Genomic DNA, 12,118 nt, shown 5'->3' with positions numbered 1-12,118 from the left:
TAGCAAACCAATAGTATTTAATGGCTGAAAAATTTGGATGATTTAATTAATTCATTAGATAATTCCCTAAATGAACGATGATTAGCAATAGAATGCTTTGAAAATTTTTACTTTAATTTTCCTTGAAAATATGCTGTTCATTGTTAACTATTTTTTACATCGAAAGCAACTAACTTTTCGGCAAATAAATTTACATCTGCATGGCCGCAAAGAATACGAGGGTCAACACAATTTTTTTCAAAAGAATCTGTTGATTAGTCTAGGTGCAATGACGAGTTGAATTTAATACATTTTAGGCTTGGAATGCTGTTATCACGCCGAGCCGCTAGGTAGCAGCGCTGACGCTCTTCACCCGCGCGGCTGTGCTATTAGTATAGAGCTGTCCTGTATTCTCCCTCTACAGTATTTGATATTGGCATGGGTAGTAAACATGAATAAAATGATTTTTGAACTATATTGTTTCGGCAAACTGACGCCGTCCCCGCTACCTCTGAGTATTTAGACGTGATTTTGTTCAGTTCGTGATCTCAGGGAAGGTTCGGCCTTGTGGCTAGAGGTAGGGGTCAACGCAGTAGGGCCCCCCGAGCTGTTGAGGCCACTCGGGACGCCTGAATAATAACACAAAACCTCTTCAGATAGTTGGTGAATTTAATACAGCACAGCCCAATACATGGTGCTGCCCGTTCTGGCCGTAACGGTTTGCCCGACGCGACTAGTGACACGCGCAGCTCACTTCCTCAGTGGCGGCTCACGATTCTTATGCGCGTGAGGGGCAGACTCGTATACGTGACGCGAAAGTTACAAAAGACACTCTGACATGGCACACGATATTTTGAAGCACAATACACTACACTAATACCTAGCTCTGGATAAACTGGGCTAGCAACACGTAGGCCCGTGTCTCCGGCGACTCTACGTGGTGACTAGGTGTGTCCCAGGGACTGAATCGTTATTAAGTTTGGTGGCGCACTGCAGTACGACGGTGATACATAAGCCCTGACATGACGAATTACACTTAGGCGAACAACTATTCCGCTAACACATTACACTTGATAAACTGGGCTAGCAACACGTAGGCCCGTGTCTCCGGCGACTCTACGTGGTGTCTAGGTGTGTCCCAGGGACTGAATCGTTATTAAGTTGGATGGCACGTGTCGCCTGCTGGCTGCCCCGTGCGGGCCAAAACTAAGTAGCCTGTAGGCTAGGTTGGGCGTGAAGCGCCGACGTGAAACCACATACTCTCCCCACAGTACTTACGTATGACATAAACACTCATCTCGGAGCACTGATTGAATTAAGTTAAGTACCTCATGGTAAATTTAGGCCGACCGCGGAACTGTACAAAAAGGTTCAAAAGAAATTACACTATGGAAAACTACATGTCGGTGAATGCAAAGTTTGAAGGTTCCGCGTTGCGCGCAGGCTGCCGGCCTGGTTGAGCTCTCGAAGGACACTAGCGGTGTCGCCGCGCGCGACCCCCCTCCCCCGCCAGCCCTCCCGCGGAAACGTGTGAATTTCGCGGGAAACTGAACCGGCCAGGTTCGGGACAAATCGCACATTGAAACATGATTTTGCAAAGACTTAATTATTAATTAATAAAAAATAATGTTTAATAAAATCCTGTGGAAAAACATAATTATAACAATTTGTTGTAGTGCGGCCGAAGGATATGCCACACCCGGCCGGATCCTTGCGCCGGTGTAGCACTCGTTGTATGGCGTTCGCCTCGTCGCACGAACTGCACTTTGCTGCGCGCACGGGCGCGTTCGGTGCACACGCTTTTGCGAGACGTTGAGGAGGCATAGCGGTCTATGCGACAGAGGAGCATTGGCGGTCGGCGTCAAAACATTAGCTCAAATTATAAAAAAAAAAATTGCAAACAACCCTTGGTACTTTGATAGGTAATGTTCGTAAATGGTAGGCAAATGTGTAATATTTCATATAAGTTTGTTTAATTTTTTGAAAGTGGGTTACATATGCTTAAGTGATATTTATTTGGCAATTTTTTGATTAGCCTGCTATGTTCCTTGATGTGGGTTGAAAATTGTGTCTTAAACATCGGATCCTTGTGTCAGACCTTCGCTTAACTAATGTTTGGTTATCAAGGATTAGTCGCACAAATTGGTCAGAGTGTGATTTTTCTGTATTACATAAAAAACGGGTGTGCAACACCTACTTCATCTGTAGATACTGATCACACATTGTCGCTAGTTTAGTCTGTAGTTGCAAACCTGAACGCTGATATGAGAGATACATCAATTAAAAATGGGCAAACGCCAGTCGCTTTAGTAGCTGTTGAGTACTGTGGATTAGCCAAATCCATAAAGTGGCATGCCGATAATTTTGGTCTCCATTACAGACAGCTAAACTAAGAGTACCTACTTTAATTATGAAAATATTTGAATGTTAGTGTTTCATGACATTTAATATTATTAAAATCTATAAACAATTTACTGATACTATATAGTCTTTGATTGTAAATAAATGAAGGTGCTGTTAAAAGGAAAGAACATAAACAAGGCAACGGTATTTATTTGTAATCGTTTTTAGAGGAAAATACCTAATTGAAGAAACATACTTCATGGATTTGTATATTTTTCATACCATATAAAATCTAGGAAGTCTTTGTCTTCCACAAATATTCTCGGGACGCCCCATATTTCCTTGCAATTTTACGCAACTTGTAAATTTCAGGTAAGGACATGATAACTAATGGTCAATTAGGTTAGGTTAGCTACGTTATAAATACTTTAAAACATTGTGGACGGTTGATTTGGTTAGGATAGCTACATTAAAGATACTGTGAAATCATGTAAACGGTTTCCTAGCGCTAGAGAGCTACATATTAAAAAGTTATTTGCTAAGCAACCATACAATGATTTTACAGTATTTTTAATGTAGCTATACTAACCTAATGTAACCAACCATCCCCTGAACAGTCTGTGTGGCTTTTTTATACTGGAGAGAAAAAACGCGCGCGTAAAAATAAAAAAAACATCCAGGGGGTAGGCACTCCCGATCGGCCAACTTGGTAAGGTTCGGCATTTGCAACCAGTTGCAGGAAGTAACGTTGCTGCCGCTAGACTCTTGTGTCGCGCCTCGCGCGGTGCTTCTAGCAGCAGTTGCCTTCCGGCGCTCACCAGCATAGAAAAGAGAGGCTCACCAGGGACGGCCGCTTAGCGCCCTTCGCAAAGACATCATCGCGCCAAAACCAGCATTTAGGCAAAAAGAGAGGCTCACCAGGGACGGCCGCTTAGCGCCCTTCGCAAAGACATCATCGCGCCAAAACCAGCATTTAGGCAACATGGCGTAAGAGCATCCTAAGCAGTGGCGTGTGGTGGAGTTATTGTGTGGGTAAGCTGTCTCGCCCATCCCCGACCTTAAGGCGGGGGATCCGGGGGCCCTCCCCCAGAAAAATTTGGATTTCTAGGTGCAAAATGGGGCTATTTTTGAAGTTTTCCTGGTAGAAATATAAAATGCACTTGGCCAGCAAAAAAGGTTTTCCAAGTAATGGGCAGCCTGTTAACCACTCATTTTTCGTATATAAATTACAATTAAAGTGTCTAACAAAAGATTTTCCTGTTGTTTTTATGTCTAAATCAGGAGTCGGTCTCCCCACTGCCAAACACATTTTTTTATCTTCAAAAGAAAAAGAATTAAATTCAGTACTCAAAAAATTGCAAACAACGCAGTGGCTGTGTTCTTGGCTGGGGCCGAGTTGAGAGTCCGGCTCCATCCCGAACAGAATACGCTGCGAAACTCACAGCTTACCTTGTTGGCACATGGAGGGCAGTCGCAGATGAAGTTTTAATTCTCACTGGCTAGCACTTAAAGGCCAGCTGCTCTTGGTCGAGCGGGCCTTGAGCAAACATTACCGAAGTAGTCTCACGAAGATACGCGAACCGTTTCCCACCCTCCGCCCCGCCTTCTCAACCCGCCCGGCTTTCACGTTACCATGACAACCGGGTGACACACTACCCGACACGCCCGCTACGGTGATCGGATCGCATTGGCACACGAGATGAAATTACCAGATAGCAAAAATTATTACATTACGCCAAGCAACATAACAACAGGGTAAGCACTGCTTACCTAGCGTCTATTGAATACACGCCACTGATCCTAAGTAATGAATTTTGTATTCGCAATCCAGCGGCGTCACGGCGATCTACAGTAACTTTCATGTTTTAGCGTTCATTATCAAGTTAGGATTTTCTAGGTTCATGGTTTATTTAGCATTATTATATTTCATTTGTGTTACGTGTTCACAATCCAGCTGCGTCATGGCAGTCATCAGTAACAGTCACGTCTCACAGTATATTTTCACATACATCTAAACGTATTTGCAATCCTTCACGAACTTTGACTTATTAATATATGTAGTTGCATTACTGTTTAAGAACTGTTGATCGTGTACTTTTGCCATTTCATATTCAATTTCAGTCATAACATAAATTTAGTTTCAACTTTTCAGTGCTGCAGTGGTTCGCCGCGGCCTTAGTTTGTCAGTGCCGGCCTCATGATCAGAGCCGTCGAGAGCAGGCCGGGGCCCAGGGGATACTAACAGTGGGGCCCCCACCCATCACTGTTAAAAATAGGTATATCGAAGGAATAGGTCATTCATTACAGACAGATGAGGCAAGGGTGAGATGAGAATGGAAAATCGGGTGAATTTTTTTTTTTGGGTGATGGGAATTCCTTGAGAGAATCTACCACATAACCTGAGCCATTTCTCTCACATGTGGAACACGTGGCTTGGACGTGGCTGTGAATCAAACCTTGATCCCCATGGTTGGAGTCACATGTTGTGTCACTCACCTGCTATGACCCTTTATTGTTAGATGAGACTCTGTTATATAATTAATATTATTTATCATTAATTTCTTGTTATAAATCAAATTTTCTCTTTTCAGTATTCAATAAAAATTTTCCTTTTAAACTTTTTCAACATAGACTTTAGTTATAATCCATAATTATATGCGTTAACTTAATTCCACATACGTCAGGAAATTAAGTGGTGAAAATTGTTGTCATTTGGAAGCAGCACTATCCTTGCTTGTAGTTTGTTTTACAAAACAAGCTGTCAGCAGCAGCTGTTATTGTTACCTGAGCCATTTTGGACAACAGTGGTATAAGTCTCATATGCACACATTTTATATTTTGATTTACTTGTTACAGGACTATGATGACTACAAGGAACAATATTTTATTATCCAGAATTTCTATAAAATCTGTCTGTTACATGATTTTGACTGTACTGTTTTCGTGGAGGGGGGTTTTTGAATCGGCGTACGTTTATACCTTGGGCGCCACCATGTGGATGGGCACGTGGACCCGGCTATCGACTCTGTCCCAGGGCCGTGACGTGACCCATGTGGAGCAGGCTTGACTTCCCCCCCCCCCCCCCCCCCCTAGCACTCACCGGCCCACTCTCAGTGGCGGGCACGCTATGTTACTGCTTGTGGGGTCTTGAGGCGCCCCACACACCTCCGTCTCTGTGCTGGGAAACTTGTGGTCGGGAATTGAGTGTAACGAGTCGGGTGAATATTGAGTTTTATTGGCGCCGACACGTACACTGATGACGCACACAGAAAACAGCACCTAGTCCAGCTTTCATGCTGACCAGGACACCGCGTGGCCCGGCCTCGAAAGTATAAGTCCGCCGATTAATTCAAAACGCTCCAGGGGAGCTTTAATTAATTAATTTACACAGTCTGCCGCCGGGGTAGGTCTCGAAGGTTGATTAGAAAAAGGTTTAAAAAAAAAATAGTTACAACGGCGGATGTTAATGGATCGGTTACGAGCAAAAGTTGAAGTCTATGAGGTACTGAGATGCGTCCTACCCCGCACGGGGAATGGAAGAGACTGCCCCAGGCCCCGGGTGTCATGGCCGCAGGGAGTGCTGAACTTACCGTTAGTAAAATGATATTAAAGACAGTTAAACATAACTATTAAAACCTTTTAAAAATTATAAGTTAATTAAGATTTAAGGATTCCATCTTACAGATATTTAAGAATTACATTATTTAAAATTCATGCAGTATCCACTGCGAAAGGGTTCGCCCAGTGTGACCAAGCACACGCACACATGCACTTGTTGGCGGGAGGTTTGAAACGGAGGGTGTCGGTGGGAGGAGAGTGGGTCAGCAGTGGCGTGAGGCACATCGGGCTTAGGGAAGGCGCAGCCCTGGTCGACGTCACTGTTAATCATTAATTGGTTTACATGAGCTGTCCATTACACAGATTCAGTACTTTATGACCTAATTAGTGCAATGTGTGCTACAAATTCTCATCCAAATGCAGTACCTAGGTGATAATTTAGTGAGTAAAAATTAAAACAGCTCTTGGAGTTTATAACTTGTTTAGTTTTGACATCGTCCGGGCCTGCGGCCCCTTTTAAGTCCGATATGCCACTGCCCAAACACCACCCACCCTCCATTCAAACCTCCCGCCTACCCGTGCATATGTGTGCGTGCGTGTGTGCTCGCCCGGAAAGAGGGCGCTGTCGAGTCAGTGCACCGCACCCCTAAAACATAAGTAAATATAATTGTGTTATTTGTTTTATATTCCCTAAGTGCAACGTGACGGCAGATCGGCCGGGAGGGTTTTATGTACTTTTATTTTAAAATAATGTATTAAAATATCATGGCGTTTCCGGACATTCCCGAGGAAACCCGAAGCCAGACAATAATTAAATGTTCATTTTATTAATTATAATATGTATTATTCTTTTCAAGTAGTCATAAATTGTTACATAATTTTTAATTCATTCTTGTCATGTTAATTTAGTTTCCCGTGGCACAAATTCGCAAATATCTTTTAATGGCAATTGTTTCGGCGGGAGGACGCCATGTTAGTCGAGCGAGCCATGATCTCATCCCAGTCCGCCGCCATCAACGACCGAGAGTAGACGCGCCAGCACTCCGGGGACCTCACCGTTTGTTTCACCGCCAAATAATTCTGTTTCAATTTAATTCCGTATAAATCGTTTTCTTTTCGTCCTCGGAGCTCCTCTCGGTCGGGGGACTGTATAACTAATTGTCTTACGACCAGCAACTGTCTTTTCTCTTTTGTAATACGTAATGTAAGATGTGACCACGTGGGGGTCTTCACACCTAAACCGATTCGTGCCGCGGGCGTTTTAAACAGTTTCCATCGTGTAAGTTGCATTCGCTGAATAAATCAGGTGTGTAAATCAAAGGTATTATTTTCTTATTTAAACCTGTTGACCACGTGGAGTGTGACGGCGTGTGGGACAACTGAGAGCCCACTCCATAAATAATAGCGTGCCCGACGCTGAGAGCGGGCAGGGATTCGTGCTAGGTGTATTCAGGGGGAAATTAAAATCACGCCTCACATGGGCGACGTCACGACCCTGAGAAAGAGTCTCACATCGGTCCGTGCACGTGGCACGGTGGCGCCCATAAAACCCGAGCACGCAGTAAAATTCTGTCAGTAAATATCAGAGACTACGGCCCCCGAAACAGTTTTAAAGAACGTTTTGTACAAAGGGTAATTTGTTAGTATTCTGCAACATTTTAAAACTTTTGAACTCTTTCAAAAACCAACATTTCTTAGAATATTTGTCTTGTTTCACCAACTAGGACTTGTGAAAGTGAGATTTGCTTACAAGAAATGTCATCTTATATTAGTACATAAATTAAGACTTTTAAATGATCTGATCTGTTCCAACTTGAATAATAACCAAATGTGTGACTAAAACTCCTATACAAGCTCTGAAATATGCTGCATAATTAACACAATTCAAAGAAAACTATTGGATTGTCCATCAAAATATCTATAATAATTAAGATATCATGACACCACTTTAAAAGGCATTAGTTTGAAGTAAAATACAATAAACTCCCTATTATCCGTGCATGCTACGAAAAAATACAGCACATATATAAATCTGTATTTTATTACAAGTGAGCAAATTTGAACTCTACTGACGAGTGTGTTGTGTGCAGTATACAGTAAAACGCCACAGGCCTTCTCGGAACTCACGCAGTAGGCTGGCATGCGTTGCTATTTTTGTCTCTGTCGTACTTTGTTTCTAGTCGTATGGTTGAGCACTTTTGTGTTTACATTACTGAAATGTATTGTATGTTAATTATTCAGTAAAATACTAAAATTTTTTGCATCATTTAACATTTTACTGTTAATTGTAACTTTTACTGTACATAAATGTTTAGATTTTTAAGTTGAAATTAATGTTGCCTTTTTTTCCCCCATCTTTGGCTCTTTTGCGGATTATCCGCGATTTTCACTATCAGCGGTGGCCGTGCCACTTAATTTCGCGGATAGTCGGGAGTGTACTGTATGTGCATTTTACTAGGCTTGAAAAAAAAAAAAAGAAGTGTCATTCAGGTACCAAACATCTGTGAAGCAATAATGGAGTACAATAACAGTGGTAGGTAGGCTTTACCCTGATGTTCCTAACTGTACCCAAGATCTGCAGACAAACACTTGCCCAATTGTTAACTATTATGACAGTGGGCACTGCCGAAAATATTGTGACAACTGCCTATATATATTTATGGAATGTTCACAATGTAGTTGCAGTCATCTTTATAGGAATAAGTACTAAGATAATTATTCTGTATCACATATCCAAGTTTATCCCTCGATCCTGATGGAACAGTCTTGCATGGGCGTCGCAACCGGGGGGGACGGGGGGTCACGTCCCCCCCAATAATAAGTCTTCAATTTCGTCCCCTCCAATAATATATTTAGTTTCTTAGTTATATTAAAAATATGATTTCTGTGATACAACCCATATGTTGCGCATGGTGCATTTAGTCCAATTGTGGTAATGTGAGCAATGTTTTTTTACAAATTTGTTCTCTGAAAATATTTTTTATAAAAATAAATTATGTATTGCAACCAACTATAATTAGAATATCTAGGAAAGAAAAATGCCTAAAAACCACTTTTTTGCACCTTCAAACCCCAAATTTTCCCGGAGGAGGACCCCCGGACCCCCCGCTTTTTTTCCAAGGGATGGATATTCCTCAACAACTAAATCAATTGCAGTCCCCCCCAAAAAATATATCCTTGTGACGCCTATGAGTCTTGTATACATTGCTCCAGTGGTACATGATACTTACTGTTCTAATTCAGTAGTATGTCAAAAGATCCTGGACATAACAAAAACTTGAATATCACAACATAAACAAATTATGTTGGGTCTTGCGAAAAATATTCCTTTTGTATACATTTTGCGATCATAATTTATTGTTTATCACGACTTGGATACGTGATACAGAACTTTAACAGTAGTGTATAGTTGATACTAAAATGTTACTAAATGTTAAACAGCTTGGTGACATCTTGAAGCATAAAACATAGTATGGTACTATGTAATGAGGTTCTACTGTAATGGAAATATTATATTCTCAGCTTGAGTTTATCTTAATTCACAGTACATTGAGGGCGTACTGGTGGAAATAGTGGGCGCCACCACGTGAGTGGGCACGTGGACCCGGCTCGATACTCTTGCTCAGGGCGTTATATGGCCCGTGTGCGGCGAGATATTAGTCCTCCTGATATTTAATCCGGCACCTGTTTCTAACCGAGCCCGCTCTCAGCGTCGGGCACGCTTCTTCTAATTAACCGCAGTGGGCTCTTAGGGCGTCCCACAAGCCGCTGGCTGGATTAAGGACCCACGTGGCCCCCCGAACATAAAGACACGTGACTCAATTAAGTTGGTTTTATTTACTCACGTTACACGCCCTTATACAATCCTTCCTCGATACTGTTAGAAAACGCCCGAGGCACGAATCGAATTAGGTGAGGAGGCGAACCACGCACGTGGTCGCCTCAAGTCGTTACTTATAACACGGGTGACTAAAAACTCCGGAGAGTATAAGAATTATTAATTAAACAGTCTCTCCGACCGAGACAGGCCCCGAGGATAGAATGAAAATGATTTGAATAAATTAACTTAACAGAACTACTTCTCGGTGAAACAACGGTGATGTCCTCGGGGTGTCTGCAGAGATGTCCACTCTCGGCCGGCTGAAGAAGGAGACTGGGCTGAGACAAGGGTTTGCGGCAGGCAACATGGTGCCCTTCGCGCAGAAAACAATTACCGTTAACATCTTAGCTATTGCGTGCCCCGGGTTATTATAGAAAATAACATGAAATCTCAATAAAAATACCAGATACACATCCACGACCAGACCGTCTGTAATTATTACTTATGTGGTAGAAAATAGTTTAAATCAAGTTATATGCTAGTTCCTTCGTCGCCTGCTAGGGAGCGTCCTTGTCCGTGCTTGCACGTATTTTATTACAAAAACATCATAAATTAATTAAACAAAAGGCACTCACATACATAATCATTGTGACACTATTTTGGGGCGAAAAGAAAAGGGTTACAGTAATTATTAATTCCAAATAGGGGTGCGGCGCACTGCAGCTAAGTGCCCTCTTGCCGGGCTACCAACACACGCGCACACGCAAGCGGGAGGTTTGAACAGAGGGTGGTGTTTGGGCGGTGGCATATCGGACTCGAAAGGGGGCCGCAGGCCCGGACGACGTCAACATATTGTAATTTCTCAAAATCCAATAATGTATTAAGTACGTATTGTGTTCAGTGCATGACTGGAAAATTTACGTAAAAATGCTTCCAAAATTATAACTATAGGGCTTTAATAAATTTATTTTTAGTATATCTATATCTTCTGCCACTTTTGTTCTGGCTTGTTGAGATAAGTGCAGATGCTGCAGTTAACCAAAAATTATTATTTGGTTGCAGCAACTTTGGGGTCAGGTTTTTAGTTATTACAAAATTGGTATAGACTATATGCCAGCAAAAATGTATTGTTTGGGCCCATGGATGTCGTCAACCTCTGACTTTTAAGATGACTTGGACTGCGTCCATTAACTCAAGAATTAGTAAACAATATATGCATGTATATGTGTTTTTTTTTTGTTACAAAAATTAGTTTTTTTTACCACAATAGATGGAATGTCTGCTTACTTAAGGATTTTATTTAGCTTATTACCCATATTACCTGGATTGACCAGATTTTTGATTTCCGGATTGCCTTTGGTCGCATTGTCCGGATAGACGAGGTTTAACTGTATCATTGTTGGGTTCATCTGTTTGTGTCACTGTGTTGTCCAAGATAATTTTTTTTGTCTGTATTTACTGCTCTTGTTGCAACCATCTCCTCGTCAGTCCACCTTGTTTGTCTGTGACATTTTTTTGTGACTAATTCCCTCCATGGAGTTCTCTGTGCTGTCTATGCATTTAAATTTTGACATTGTCTGATTTTGGCTTGTTTTTTGTGAGTTTGTGTATCTAAAATGCAAACTGACTTCAGAATCTGCACCATACAATTAATTAACCCCTAACTTTGTAACTCCATGTGTGCACACACATGTTCCATGTAAGTCATATAGAGTGTCCATTCCATGATGGCAACACAAAAGTTTATGTCCTAGGCTAATAATATTCTTCAAAATAGGAAAATTTTACAGAAGAAAGCAATAAAATGTGAAAATTTATATAGAAATACGCTTACAATCATTCAAGAGCTGATTCAGAATGAAGGTCAGGGGAGAGCCAAATTCAGTTTTCTAATAAAATTTTAGTAGGTACATACATTTAGAATCAAAATATTTAGTACATTTTATTTATGGTTCAAAAACATCCTGTTATCTATAGCACTGCAGTAAAATAATACTTAAGTAAGTTTTGTGAACTATGGTAAGGAATTATGAGAAATTTCAAAAATTATTCAGGGTTCTAATTGTTGTTATGACTCAGTGCAATCGTGTGCATCAATGAATTGTACTGAAGTGAAAGACTAACTTGAACAAGTGTATTCGACAAACCAAACAAATATTTTTGGCGTGCCACAAAAATGCAGCACTGCACATGTTGGCTTCTGTTAAAGAAGCCTTAGGGTTAAGTAAATTTTATAAGGTTTGTCCTCCACTTTTGGTTCAAAAATAATCATTCCAAAGGATTTAATTTATAAATATCTAAAGCAAAAAACTCATTTGTTCACTTTCAAGGAACCAAAAAAATTGTTTTAAAAAGAAGTAGTGAAAACAGAGATACTAAGTGTGTCAGAATTATAAAATTTCATTTAGTTGAGTTCTT

Source organism: Bacillus rossius, chromosome 6, assembly GCF_032445375.1.
Source record: "Bacillus rossius redtenbacheri isolate Brsri chromosome 6, Brsri_v3, whole genome shotgun sequence".
NCBI lineage: Eukaryota > Metazoa > Arthropoda > Insecta > Phasmatodea > Bacillidae > Bacillus > Bacillus rossius.
Note: the sequence above shows the minus strand (reverse complement) of the source record.